Source organism: Rhinoderma darwinii, chromosome 4 (assembly GCF_050947455.1).
Source record: "Rhinoderma darwinii isolate aRhiDar2 chromosome 4, aRhiDar2.hap1, whole genome shotgun sequence".
Lineage (NCBI taxonomy): Eukaryota > Metazoa > Chordata > Amphibia > Anura > Rhinodermatidae > Rhinoderma > Rhinoderma darwinii.
Window position 1 is genome coordinate 94,559,694 of NC_134690.1, and position 14,381 is coordinate 94,574,074.

Genomic DNA, 14,381 nt, shown 5'->3' on the forward strand with positions numbered 1-14,381 from the left:
ATAGATTACAGGTGGATCCCATGTGTCAGAGACACGCAGGACCCGTCGATACTGAACTCGTCAGGTCCGCGTGACTGACGGATTCTGTGAATAGCGAAGGATACTGCTGTTCTGTATAGAGAATACAGAGCAGCTGTATCTAAAAAAGGAAAAATAATTTTTAATAAAAAATATTTATAAAGTTACACAAATATACCTTTTTATTAAAAAAAAATATTTTGCCTTTCAAAGGCTTACATAGACTTTAAGGTTCCATTCACATCACATTTATTCCCTACTTTTAGCTTGTACGTCAGGAAAGCTCCCAACGCACATGCTAAATGTGTCCATATGGATCCATGAGCCTGATGAAGGCCAGAAGAGTGTCCTTTTGACCTTCATCGGGCTGGTATACGTCGGTACACCTTTTGTTTTAAAAGATGGAATAGCGTACTTGACTACGCTATTCTATCCTGAGAGATCCTGCAAAAAAACAAAACGTATATCACACGTGTTGTGGAAGTCAATGGCTCAAAATATATTAGACTGAAATTTAGACGAGTGTCCCAACCGACTCTCATGCCAGGAACTTTATCCAGCATCCTAATCAGATTTAATATCTATCTGAGAGAGGAATAACACACAAACTTCTCTGAAGTTTATTGCCAAACTCAATTACAATAACATCATTCAAAAGGGGTGTAGGCTTGAGGTTAACCAATCAGAGGCAATGTGACAATAACTCTTATTCAGCCAATAGCATACAATGAGAATATTTCAAATGCATTATTATAATTCTTAATTAAAATGCTGACATCAGGTAACACCTGGAGACAGGTATACAATAGAGTGGTGTTAGCTGTGCTTTCCCATAGAGGGAGTACATAAGATGAAGAGAAATAGTTGCACTTTATGTCTGGGCGTTCACCCAGACAGCCATTTGAACATTTTGAAGGCCATAAGAATAATACTCAATAATAACATATTTTTGCAGACTCAAGCAGAACTATGTAGAGGAAAATGCATTAGAAAATGGAGAATAAATATCTCCATAATTCGGCATCCTGCTTGATAATTCAAAATGTAATTTTATACAGAGAATATAAGCAAATTGACCATCCATCACACAGGGTATACTTTTTTTAACATAAGAGGCTACATGTGACCGATGGCATTTGTCTCCGGTATACGTTAAACATATACGTTGGGGAGCTTTCCCAGGGCCGTAGTCCCCGGGAAGAGCATCAGGTAGTGCTCGGCGCTTGTCTACTTATCTGTAAAGTGGTGGCTGCCATTTTATGTGATTCGTGCGGGACGAAGCCCAAAAGGTTTGGATTAGCAAAAATCCAAAACATTTGGGAAATTTGTAATGAATTTGATTAATGTAGAATCACTTCGCTCATCTCTAGTCAGTGGTGTTAAATGGGTTTTCCACCTTCTGACAACTGATGACCTATCCACCGGATAGGTCATCAGTGCATGATCTGTGGGGGTCCGACACCTGAACCCCACGCAGATCAGCTGGTCTGGTGCCTCCGTGCTTCAGACGTACATGACGGAAGCACTTCGCTCCGGCCATGGAATAGCGGCCGAGCTGCGGCTCTGCTCCTATTCAAGTGAATGCTATGCTATGTACGGAGCCAACTGCTTCTGGGCTCAGTACATAGAATTATGTGCCATAACATCCGGTGCCCGCAGGCCACCGTAGCGGCTTATGGGGGCAGGGTCCGATGGGTAGGTATCAGTTGTCAGAAGGTGGACAACCCCTTTAAGTCTTTTACATCTCCGCTGTGAGTTAAAACAGATAACTGCAAGTTTCTAATCTAATATTATTTAACCTACAGCTTAAAGAGGCTCTGTCACCAGATTTTGCAACCCCTGCTATTGCAGCAGATCGGCGCTGCAATGTAGATTACAGTAACGTTTTTATTTTTAAAAAACGAGCATTTTTGGCCAAGTTATGACCATTTTTGTATTTATGCAAATGAGGCTTGCAAAAGTCCAAGTGGGTGTGTTTAAAGTAAAAGTCCAACTGGGCGTGTATTATGTGTGTTACATCGGGGCGTTTTACTACTTTTACTAGCTGGGTGTTCTGACGAGAAGTATCATCCACTTCTCTTCAGAACGCCCAGCTTCTGGCAGTGCAGACACACAGCGTGTTCTCGAGAGATCACACTGTGACGTCACTCACAGGTCCTGCATCGTGTCGGACGAGCGAGGACACATCGGTACCAGAGGCTACAGTTGATTCTGCAGCAGCATCAGCGTTTGCAGGTAAGTCGATGTAGCTACTTACCTGCAAACGCTGATGCTGCTGCAGAATCAACTGTAGCCTCTGGTGCCGATGTGGCCGACACGATGCAGGACCTGGGGCAGGAAGTGAGTGACGTCACAGATCTGCACTGCCAGAAGCTGGGCGTTCTGAAGAGAAGTGGATGATACTTCTCGTCAGAACGCCCAGCTAGTAAAAGTAGTAAAAACGCCCCGATGTACACACATAATACACGCCCAGTTGGACTTTTACTTTAAACACGCCCACTTGGACTTTTGCAAGCCTCATTTGCATAAATACAAAAATGGTCATAACTTGGCCAAAAATGCTCGTTTTTAAAAAATAAAAACGTTACTGTAATCTACATTGCAGCGCCTATCTGCTGCAATAGCAGATAGGGGTTGCAAAATCTGGTGACAGAGCCTCTTTAATGTAAAGGCTTTAACATGGGCAGCTACTTTTCAATGACCAAATATGAATCTCTTCCTATTATCTTCCATTTGGATTGGTCTTGTCTTGGGACCTACTAGTTCTTGCGGTAGAGATGCAGCCTTGAAACTTATGTCAATCACTCCTTGTTGTTCAAATATTTTTGAATAGAGGATCACCGCACCGGCTGAACCATTGACAGCTTTTTGGAGCAGAGTAACCCTCTAAAGCCATTGGTATAAGGTGCAGCAATGGTCGACCTGGCAAGTGATGGGACCTGAATTGTTTGGGATAATAGTGTAATGGGGAGATGATTGCTGTTGGTTATGCAACTGTTATCACAGAGGGAAACTGGGGATAGCTGCACATTTCCTCTATTGGGGAAATGTACAACATGGCGTCCATTCAAATGAATAGGTGCCATGTAATACAGTCACACTCAGCAGGAAGACCCCCTATATAATGTCCATCTGTAGGGCATATGTAGTGGGGTTGTTCTGATGGGATAACCCTGCAACACAGGTACTCATAGCACACTTTTCAAGTGTAGACTCATTGGTAAAGGGCTTTCATAGCAACATGCAAGATTAAGCCTTTAGTTGGTGTCTCGGATCACACATTGCATATGTTAACTTGTGCTTGATGAACTGTTTATATTATTATCATCATCCGGATAATGCATAGGAAGATGTAGGCAATGTGGACTGGACATTCAAGCAGCTTTGGATCAGGTATGGTTCTTCGGACTGTATTGATGATTTTTCATTCTCTTCTGTATTTTGTCATGTTGTGGCACAATACTGCCTCACTACTACACAGCAAGACCTACAGCACCCGGGACACAAGAAATAAGACAAATGTGAACTTGCTTGTGCTGAGCTCAGATTACAGGTTGACCCAAATGGATTGTGTTTTTATTACAAAGAAACATTTCTAGGAAATTCTTAGAACGGTTTATATGGAGAAACCACATTGTGGTGCCTTTTTGCAGATTTTACATGTGATTTAAATGTCTAGGGGTTCCCCACTGCTAAGATTTCCACACTATCAAGTCAATGGAAAAATCCAGTGGTAAAACCGTGACTGATAAGGCATGTATGATTTCAGATGTCTCAACCAATCTTAAAAAATCTCAATTTTCAAAACACAAAATATGAAGAATATTAACGTTACCTACTTTTTGAACCCAGTAATGTTCCGTGCCATCTACCAATTTCCAAATAAAACAATTACAGTTATTTAATGGAAGGTCACACTGTGCTGACCCCACAAGGATCCCTTTATATTAAAACGTGTAGTAGACTACGCTATTAATATAGTAAAAAAAAAAACAACTTATATTCTATAGACACGTTCAGTGTATATGGTAAACGTGCATCAATGGAGTGAACATAGCCTAAAAATGACTGGTACTGGAGATCTAACATTTAATTCTGAATATTGAATGTGATTTGTCTATATATTTGAGTTTTGTGACAGTTTTGTACATTTATGATTGATCCCATTATCTGCCTGTGTTCTCTCAAGTTTATGCTGGCATCACCCCGGAGGAACATCTACGACAGCTGTAATTCTGTAAAATTCCTCCCTTCTTCTCTCTACAAATCAGAGGTGAATGAGCGTACTTTCTATTAGGTTTTGAAATAATCATTGAGGCTATGTCTATAGCGCTATAGTAATATGAATACAAAAGGTACTTATTCCTTGTTTCCTTAGCAGCCTTTGCCAACAAGCCCTGATGCTCATAGATAATTTTTTTTCCATTGGACGAAGAACACCCCAGACCAAGTGATAAGGAGAGAAGGCACTGAAAGCATGAAGTGTTGTGTGAGTGGCTGAATAAAAGGACAAAACAACAATGAAGAAGGAGAGAAAGAAGACGAGGAGAACGTCAGTTATGAGGAAAATTTTAATATCACTGAAGAGGAGGAAGAAAAAAAAAAAGCCACAGAAAAAGACTGGGATGAGCAGGACAACTCTGACCAGGAAGGCAATAATGATGTCCCATCTGACCCTGCAAAAAAATTTTTTAGAACCGGACATTGGGAAGAAGCAGGATTAGGCATTCCATCCGCCACTATGTCAACCACAACATGTCATGCCATTTTTTGCTTTTTTCATTTTTCGCTCCATGCCTTCCAAGAGTCATAACTTTTTTATTTTTCAGTCGATAGAGTGATGTGACGGCTTATTTTTTTCCGGGAGGAGTTGTAGTTTCTATTGGCATTGGCACCATTTAAAGTACCATAGCCGCCCCCCTGTAACGCCTCAGATGCTGCAGTCGCGATTGACATGTTCAGTATCCACGAGTCAGAAACACGCATGATCGAGCGGTTACCGATCAAATCTAAGTTCATAACTTAGATGTGATAGATTACAGGTGGATCCTGCGTGTTTCCTGCTGTCACTGAACCCGTCAGTTCTGCTGACCTGACTGATTCAGGTCTCGACAAAAGATACAGCTGTTCTACAAAGTATACAAAGCAGCTGTATCTCCCCCCAAAAAATGTTTAATAAAAAATAATTAGAAAGTTGCACCAAACACACTGATAGCCATTTTTCTTAAAACACAAATAAAAAACAAACCTTTTCAAAGGTGTACATAGCCTTTAACCCCTTAACATCGAACAACGGATATATCCGTCACAAGCAGGAGTAGTTCCTGCATAGCAACGGATATATCCGTCGCTCTGATCTCATGGGTACTGCCAGTGTGCCCACGAGATCAGCAGCAGGAGCATGGCTGTTATACACAGCCAGGCTCCTGCCCCAACTGCCGGAATCGAAGTGCACTCCGATTCTGTCAGTTTTAACCATTAGATGCCGCTGTCAATAGCGATATCTAATGTGTTTGACAGAGAGAGGAAGCTCCCTCTGTCACCCCATCAGCAACGATATTGCAGGGTGCCGATCGGTTTTAATGACAGCCGGGGGCCTAACAAAGGCCCCCAGGTTTGCCTTCAGAAACTGCCTGTTAGACTATGCCTAATAGATTGCCTGTCAGTTTTACACTGACCGGCAATAATGCTTTGGTATACTAAGTATACCAAAGCATTAGATCTGCGATCAAAAGATCGCAAAGTGAACTCCCCTATTGGGACAAAAAAAAAGGAAAAGTTAAATTAAGTTTATGAAAAAATAAATAAAAATAATTACAGTACGATGAACGGCGTCTCAAAAAAACGCAGAGAACGGCAAAATTCCTTTTTTTCTCCCATTCCCCCATAAAAAATAAAATAAAAGTTAATCAATAAGTCCCATGTGTACCATACTACTAGTGAAAACGAAACCTTGTCCCGCAAAAAATAAGCCCACATATGGCTACATCGACGGAAAAATAAGAGTTACGGCACTTGGATTGCGGCGATGCAAAAACAAGTAATTTTTTATTTTTATTTTTTTTAAAAAGGGTTTTTATTTTGCAAACGTAGAAAAACATAAAACCGTTACATACGCCGCATAGTGAACTACGTAAATTTATAACGCGGAAATCAATGCTGGAATAGCTGTTTATTTTAAATTTTTTCCTAAAATAAAGTTAATAAAAGTTAATCAACATATTATATGCATCCAAAAATGGTGCAATTGAAAAATACAACTCGTCCCGCAAAAACAAGCCCTTATATGGCTATGTCGACGGAATAAAAAAAAGTTACGACTCTTGAAATGCGACAATCAAAGAGCCATAACTTTTTTAATTTTTCTGTCAACATGGCTGTTTGAGGGCTTGTTTTCTGTGGGAAGTGTTGTATTTTTCAATGGCACTTTGGGGTACATATAGTTTATTGGTTAACGTTAACTTTTTTTGGAGGATAATGGAAAAGCAATTCAGCCATTATTTTATGCATGTTGGCTTGTTTTTTTCCTACTTGTGTCTGTACACTTAGGGCTGGGGCTACAGAGCAAAATTTGTCTTGCAATGCAACCTCAATTATTGGGTGAAAAAGTGACAAATGACCTTGCAGCTACATTAACTGGTTCAGAGAACCAAAAGAGAAGGATTGACGCTGGGAAACTAGGAAGTAGTAAATATACAAAAAATACTTTATTAAAGGAACAGTGTCATCACAATTTTTTTTTTAATATATTAAAGATGTTAGTGCTTTATTAAAAACTTTTATATTTATTTGTGTGTTTGTTTTACTTTTTCTTATTTTTACACTTTTTCTTCCCTATGGGGGCTGCCATTTTTTTTTCCATTTCTGTATGTGTCGATTAACGACACATACAGACATGGAATACGGCAGCCACAGTCCCATAGGGACTGCGAACGGGTCCCATCCACTTCTGTGTACGCCGTCTGTGTGGGGACTGCGCATGCGCCGCTCCCACACAGTCCAATTTGAAATGCGCGCCGTCCGGCGCCATTTTCCTGTGGACCGGAAGTCGCGGCCGGACAGTAAGATTACTACTTCCGGTCGCGGCTTCCGGACTTGTGCACTTGGACCAGCGGCAGCGGACGGGCCGGAGGGAGCCGCGGCGGCAGGAGCAGGTAAGAGATTTCTATGTATGTTCGTGTTTGTGTGTGTTTACTACTGTATGTAAACCTACTACACTGTGTGTTAGCTCAAAAAATGGCGACACACAGTGTAGGAGGTTAGACCGTTCAAACCCCTCGTTTATCCCAGCACTAGCCAGGATAAAGGAGGGGGGGGGGGATTCTCAGAGCTCACTAGAGCGAGTGCTTTTTTCCCAATTTTGCAGCAAAAAGCAATGTGGTTGCTTTACCACATGCAATGCTGCAATTTTGGGGAATAGCTCCATCTAGTGACCAGCAATGGGAAATATTATAAATTAGAATCTAATTTATAATATTTCCTGACTCGTGAAAAAAATAATAAAAATTGAACAATGTTTAATCACCTACACACTAAATGTTTAATTAAAAAAAAAAAAACATGTTTTGCTTGCAACACATTCCCTTTAACAATGATAGCACATATAAAAAGAATCCAAAAAACCACAGTAAAAACAAGGATCTTTGGCTGATGAATTAAGTCAGACCATATAGCTATGCAAAAGACAGGTAGATAGAATGCATGTGCGTCCTTTGAATAATGTAGTGGATGTGTGTAGGCATCCGTTAATGACAGTCTGTGCAAAAAGTAGTTCAATTAAATGCATATATGAATATGAAGTACAACAGACTACAAGGAAGTATCTCAAGTTGTTATTGTGGTCATAAGAGAACAGATATGACAACACAGATGCCAGTAAACATAATAAGTACAAAAGATCAAAAACATGCAAAACAAAATCATCAGCGAGGTAAGTGAAAATTTGACTGAGTAGAGTAAGTGCAGCCATTTCGGCGCTAATGCCTTCGTCTGGGGGTGACCCCCAGACTAAGGCATTAGCGCCGAAACACGCGTTGGGGTGGACTCTGGCTGCACTTACTCTACTCAGTCACCATAGGTATGTAAGACATCATTGACTCTTTGAAAATTTTCACTTACCTCGCTGATGATTTTGTTTTGCATGTTTTTGATCCTTTGTACTTATTATGTTTATTGGCATCTGTGTTGTCATATCTGTTCTCTTATGACCACAATAACAACTTGAGATACTTCCTTGTAGTCTGTTGTACTTCATATTCATATATGCATTTAATTGAACTACTTTTTGCACAGACTGTCATTAACGGATGCCTACACACATCCACTACATTATTCAAAGGACGCACATGCATTCTATCTACCTGTCTTTTGCATAGCTATATGGTCTGACTTAATTCATCAGCCAAAGATCCTTGTTTTTACTGTGGTTTTTTGGATTCTTTTTATATGTGCTATCATTGTTAAAGTATTTTTTGTATATTTACTACTTCCTAGTTTCCCAGCGTCAATCCTTCTCTTTTGGTTCTCTTTTGCATTTTTCGATGCTGTTAGGGTTTTACACCCTGAAATCGACCTTTTGGTCCACACATTTTTATGTGTGATTTATCTTGGACCTTTTGGGTATGCAGATTTCTGTTGCTTTCCTTTTTGGATCGGTTATATATATTAACTGGTTCAGGACGCCCACTGTATATCTATGGTGGGTGGTCCAGTTCCCTAAAACCTATAGTATAAAGTATATCTACAACGCAGGGTTTAGCTGGCTGCCCGAGCGATATCAGAGACTGCTGGTGAGCCTGGAGAGAAGAAAGCAGCGGTTTTACCACTTCTGTCTTCTCTGGTTTCACATACACAGTGCTCAATGAGGGCCGTATAATGAATAGAGGCAGCGGCGGCTAGACCTGGTGATCATGTGACTGGCCACATGATCACTGGGATGCCTTAGTGAGAGACTGCTGCATCTATCTAGACCCAGCACAGCCCTACCAGTAAGAATAGTCACTATGAGAACATGTCCACACGTAGCGTAAATACTGCGGATTTCGCACAATGTATTTTATTGCGGAAAATCCACAGCGTAATACAGTAGCAGCAGAGTGGATAACATTTGAGCAAACCTCATCCACACACTGCGCAAAACAACTTTCAAAAAAACATTGCCAAATTGACCTGCGCAAAAAGTGCGACTCAGAAAAAATAATAATTATACTTATCCAGATCTCTCTGCTTTTGCATCCATCCCGGCCTCCAGGGATGACGTTTCAATCACAGGTTGCAGTGGTCACATGAGCTGAAACGTCAGCCCAGGAGACTTGGCTGCAGGACGTCAGAGGGATGTGTTGCCATGACTACGGGTAAGTATCGCTTTTTTTTTTAACCGCTGTGTTTGGCAGCGGACACTCCGGACAAAAACACAACCACAATTTGGAGTGGTTTTTCGGCCTGAGTTCCCTGTGGCTCTAGGGCGAATACGCTGTGGAATATCCATCCTGTGTGAACAAAACACGATTTCCCCTGTGCAGCGCCAGTGGAAAAACATTGGAGCAAAAGAAAAATAATAATAACGTTCTTTTTCTGACCTTTAACCCCTTCCCGACATTTGTCGTAAGTATATGTCATGGAAAGCCAGAGCTTCCCGAAAAAATGTCGTATACTTACGACAACGGCATGGCACCAGCTCAGAAGCCGAGTCGGTGCGATCATCCCCCGATGTCAGCTGCATCTTACAACTGACATCCTGCTGTAATGGTGGGGACCAACGTTAGCTTTGATCCCCACCATTAACCCCTTAAATGCAGCCGTCAATTGCTGCTTTTAACCCCTTAGTGACCAAGCTTGTTTGGACCTTAATGACCAAGCCAAATTTGTCAAATCTGGTATGTGTGACTTTATCAGATAATAACTCTGTGAAAGTTTTGAATATCCAAGTAATTCTGACATTGTTTTTTCGTCACATGTTGTACTTTATTTTAGTGGTAAAAGTAGACTGATACGATTTGCGGAAATAACTTAAAAAATAGAAAAATTGAAGAAATTTTGTAAAAATTATCATTTTTCCCTATTTTTAACTGCAATATGTCACATATGTACACACATACTGTACAATTTTTTTTATTAAATATATATTTCCATCTCTTTACTCTATTTTGGCAGCACTTTTGAAAAAAAATAATAATTTTTGAGCAATTTAGAAGACTTACAAGTTAAGTAATAATTTTATACATTTTGTAGTACATTTTGTTTTCCTGCACCAAGCCAGGTTTTCATAGGCTCATAGGTGTCAGAATGGTGGAAACCCCCACAAGTGACCCCATTTTGAAAACTACACCCCTTAAGGTATTTATTAAGGGGTGTTGTAAGTATTTTGACCCCACAGTTTTTTTGTAAGAGTTCATGCAAAGCAGGCATAAAAAAATATAATTTAACTTTTTTCATAAAAGTATCACTTTGAAGACCGATTTCTTTGTAAAGCGACCATGAGAATGAAGAAACACACCCAAAAATCTATCACCCTGTTTCTCCTGTTTTCAAAAATGCCCCCATTGTGACCCTAATGCGTTGCCAGGACACTCGACAGGGCCCGAAAGGGAGGGAGCACCCGGAGGCTTTCAGGACTCATATTTTGCTTGAAAATGTTTTAGGCCCCACTGTACATTTGGAGAGGTTTTGAACTACCAGAACGATAGAAACTCCCCATAAACGACCCCATTTAGAAAACTAGACCCCTTAAGGTATTTATCTAGGGGTGTAGTGAGTATTTTGACCCCACAGTTTTTTGCTAAATTTAATGCATAGCAGGTGAAAAAAAATAAAAAATCACTTTTTTCATAAAAGTATCACTTTGAAGACCGATTTCTGTGTAAAGCGACCATAAGAATGAAGAAACACACGCCAAAATCTATCACCCTGTTTCTCCTGTTTTCAAAAATGCCCCCATTGTGACTCTAATGCATTGCCTGGACACACAGCAGGGCTTGAAAGGAAGGGAGCACCCAGAGGCTTTCAGGACTCATATTTTGCTTGAAAATGTTTTAGGCCCCACTGTACATTTGGAGAGGTTTTGAACTACCAGAACGATAGAAACTCCCCATAAACGACCCCATTTAGAAAACTAGACCCCTTAAGGTATTTATCTAGGGGTGTAGTGAGTATTTTGACCCCACAGTTTTTTGCTAAATTTAATGCATAGCTGGTGAAATAAAAAAAAACAAAACTTTTTATATAAAAGTATCACTTTGAAGACCGATTTCTTTGTAAAGCGAACATGAAAATGAAGAAACACACCCCAAAATCTATCACCCCGTTTCTCCTGTTTTCAAAAATACTCTCATTGTTGCCCCAATCTGCTTATTAGACGTGTGGCTGGGCCAAAAAGAGAGGGAGCACCCTTTGGCTTTCAGGGCACAATTGAATAAATTCTCGGCCCCATATCATGCATTTAGAGGCATTGAGCTGCCTGAACAAAAAAAACACGCAGAAATGACCCCATTTTAAAAACTAAACCCCTAAAGGTATTCATCTAGTGGTGTAGTGGGCATGCGGACCAAACATTTTTTAAAGGAGGAAATAATGGGTATCATTTCAGACACTATGGGTATATAATGTTTTCTTCAAGCTTTTATTACGTTTCCACATGAAATAGAGGAGACGTGGTAGAAGGTTATTTTGTTAGAAATATGCCACATTAATAAATTTGTGCGGCACAGAATAGAAGTGAAGCCGTGTATTCATAACGGATACATGTCGCTATAGACGTATTTGCCTGTACTTATGACTATGTCTTGCTGAAGAAGCAGTTGGTGCCATTATGATGTCATTGTGGACAGAATTCTGTCCTAATATAAAATCAGTCAGAGAGGAAAAAATAAACTGTACTGGAGTGACGGGCAATATCTTCAAACAAATGGAGGAAAATGTATCCAACTATGTTGCAAACTCGAGTCTGTTCACTAGATAGAAGAACACCTGCAGGGCTGTCATGACAAGGATTTTTTTTTTCAGTGACTGGTTGTACAACGTCTCTTTAGCTCCATCAATCCTTATGAGGGACGAATGTGCCAAGTGACGCGGTACACCATAACAGGCCCCTGCCCGGCAAGGTAGGAACCGCTATGTGCACAAAACAACCAATCACCTACAGAATATATAAAAGGACAGTGTCCAAAACCATCTATAGGAACAGTAAAGGATCACTAATCCCCAAAATGTCAGTATTTCCAGAAGAACCGTAACAAAGCCCATGGTGTATTGATAAGGAACAGCTCAATTATTAGAGATCCTCCAAATAAAAAAAAAGATCATGCCCGTATCACGGTACAGAATTAGGAATGTAACAGCTGTATGTGGCAGGACATAGTCATAAGAACAGTCAAAATAAAAAAATTGTGGATGTGGGATTTTGTACTGGACAATTAATTCCAGCACTTGATCACCCACAAATAAATAAAAAAAATCATAAGGGGTAAAATTAGTTTCACGGTCTGAAAAAAATGTGCTCTACAACCTCTCCCACAAGAAATAATCCCTACTTGGAAAGCCCACGAACTAAAAAGAAAATATAAAGAAATTGACTCCCTAAAAAGGCCCCCAACCCATTATTTTTTTTTGTGTTAAATTCTAGTAATTTGCAACCGTGTGAAAGGTTTCGAAACAGGGGTAGTTACAAAGGGCTGGTTTTGATGGACACATGGGGCAATAAAAGCGGGTATCCCTCCTCCTGCCATGCCTGCTACATACCCGACACCTTTTTTGGGGATATTTTTGGGTCTCAGTGGAGGGAATAGGGTGTAAAAAGTGGCGCTCTGAAAGCCTGCGCACATCCTCAGATTCGCAGGATTGTGCCGGTATAGTGGACTCAAAAAGGAGATGCTCAATGACCTTCTCCTGAAATTGAAGGAAAGTGAGCGTTCCTTGGGCTTTTTTGAAAATAACAAAACTGTTAGGGTATGTGCACACACACTATTTACGTCCGTAATTGACGGACGTATTTCGGCCGCAAGTCCCGGACCGAACACAGTGCAGGGAGCCGGGCTCCTAGCATCATACTTATATACGATGCTAGGAGTCCCTGCCTCTCTGCAGGACAACTGTCCCGTACTGTAATCATGTTTTCAGTACGGGACAGTAGTTCCACGGAGAGGCAGGGACTCCTAGTATCGTACATATGTATGATGCTAGGAGCCCGGCTCCCTGCACTGAGTTCGGTCCACTACTTGCGGCCGAAATACGTCCGTCAATTACGGACGTAATTAGTGTGTGTGCACATACCCTTATAGGTAGCAACCTGGATGAGGTAGATTGCTACCTTTTTGTACCAGGCCTTATTTTTGCGCTTCACCAGGTAAGGCTGAAGCACCTGGTCGGAAAGGTCTACACCCCCCATAAATTTGTTGTAGTCTGTTACACAGACAGGTTTCTGCTTTGCAGTTGTAGCCCCCCTCTCCGTAATTGCCACAGTGGTGTCCGTGTGTATGGTGGACAGCATGTAGACATCCTTCTTGTCGGCCCACTTCACTGCAAGCAATTCCTGACTTGCAAGGGCCATGGATGTTCCCTTTCCCAAACGCCTGGACACCAACTGTTGTGGGAGTCCCACTCTGTTCTTCCGTACTGTCCCACAGGCCCCTGTATTTGCAGCATGGAGGGCTTTATAAAGGGCAACGCTGGTATAAAAATTGTCTGTATAGACGTGGTACCCCTTGTGCAGAAATGGCTCCATTAGGTTCCACACAATTTTGCCAGAGGTGCCAATAGTTTCTGGGCAGCCTGGGGTATAAATTTGGCAGTCCCTGCCTTCATAGATTTTGAAACCGCAGGTGTAACCCGTTGTGCTCTCGCAAACTTTGTACAATTTCACCCCATATCTGGCTCGTTTGGAAGGGATGAATTGACGAAAGGAAAGACGCCCTTTGAAGCTCATGAGCGATTCATCTACTGACAAATTTTTGTCAGGGGTGTACAACTTTAAAAATAAATCATTTAGAAGGGTGATTAATGGCCTTAATTTATTAAGCCGATCATAAGCTGGGTCACTTCTTGGGGGGACTTGGGAATTATCAGTAAAATGCATGAATCGCATTAGGGCCTCATAGGGGTAGCGTGGACAGCATTACAAGTCCAGTAGGACCGGACAGAGGGTTTTTTAACCAAACCCATATTGAGGGTAATGCCTAAAATTTTTTTTATTTCTGGGACACTTGTGGGGCTCCACATTCTGGAGTACATAGACGCAGGCTTTTGTAGAACAAACTGCCTAGCATACAGATTAGTCTGCTGGACTATCAAGTCTAGGACCGTATCAATATAAATAAATTAAAAAAATTATAGGGGGTAAAATTTTGGACGTCGACACTAATTCCTGGGGT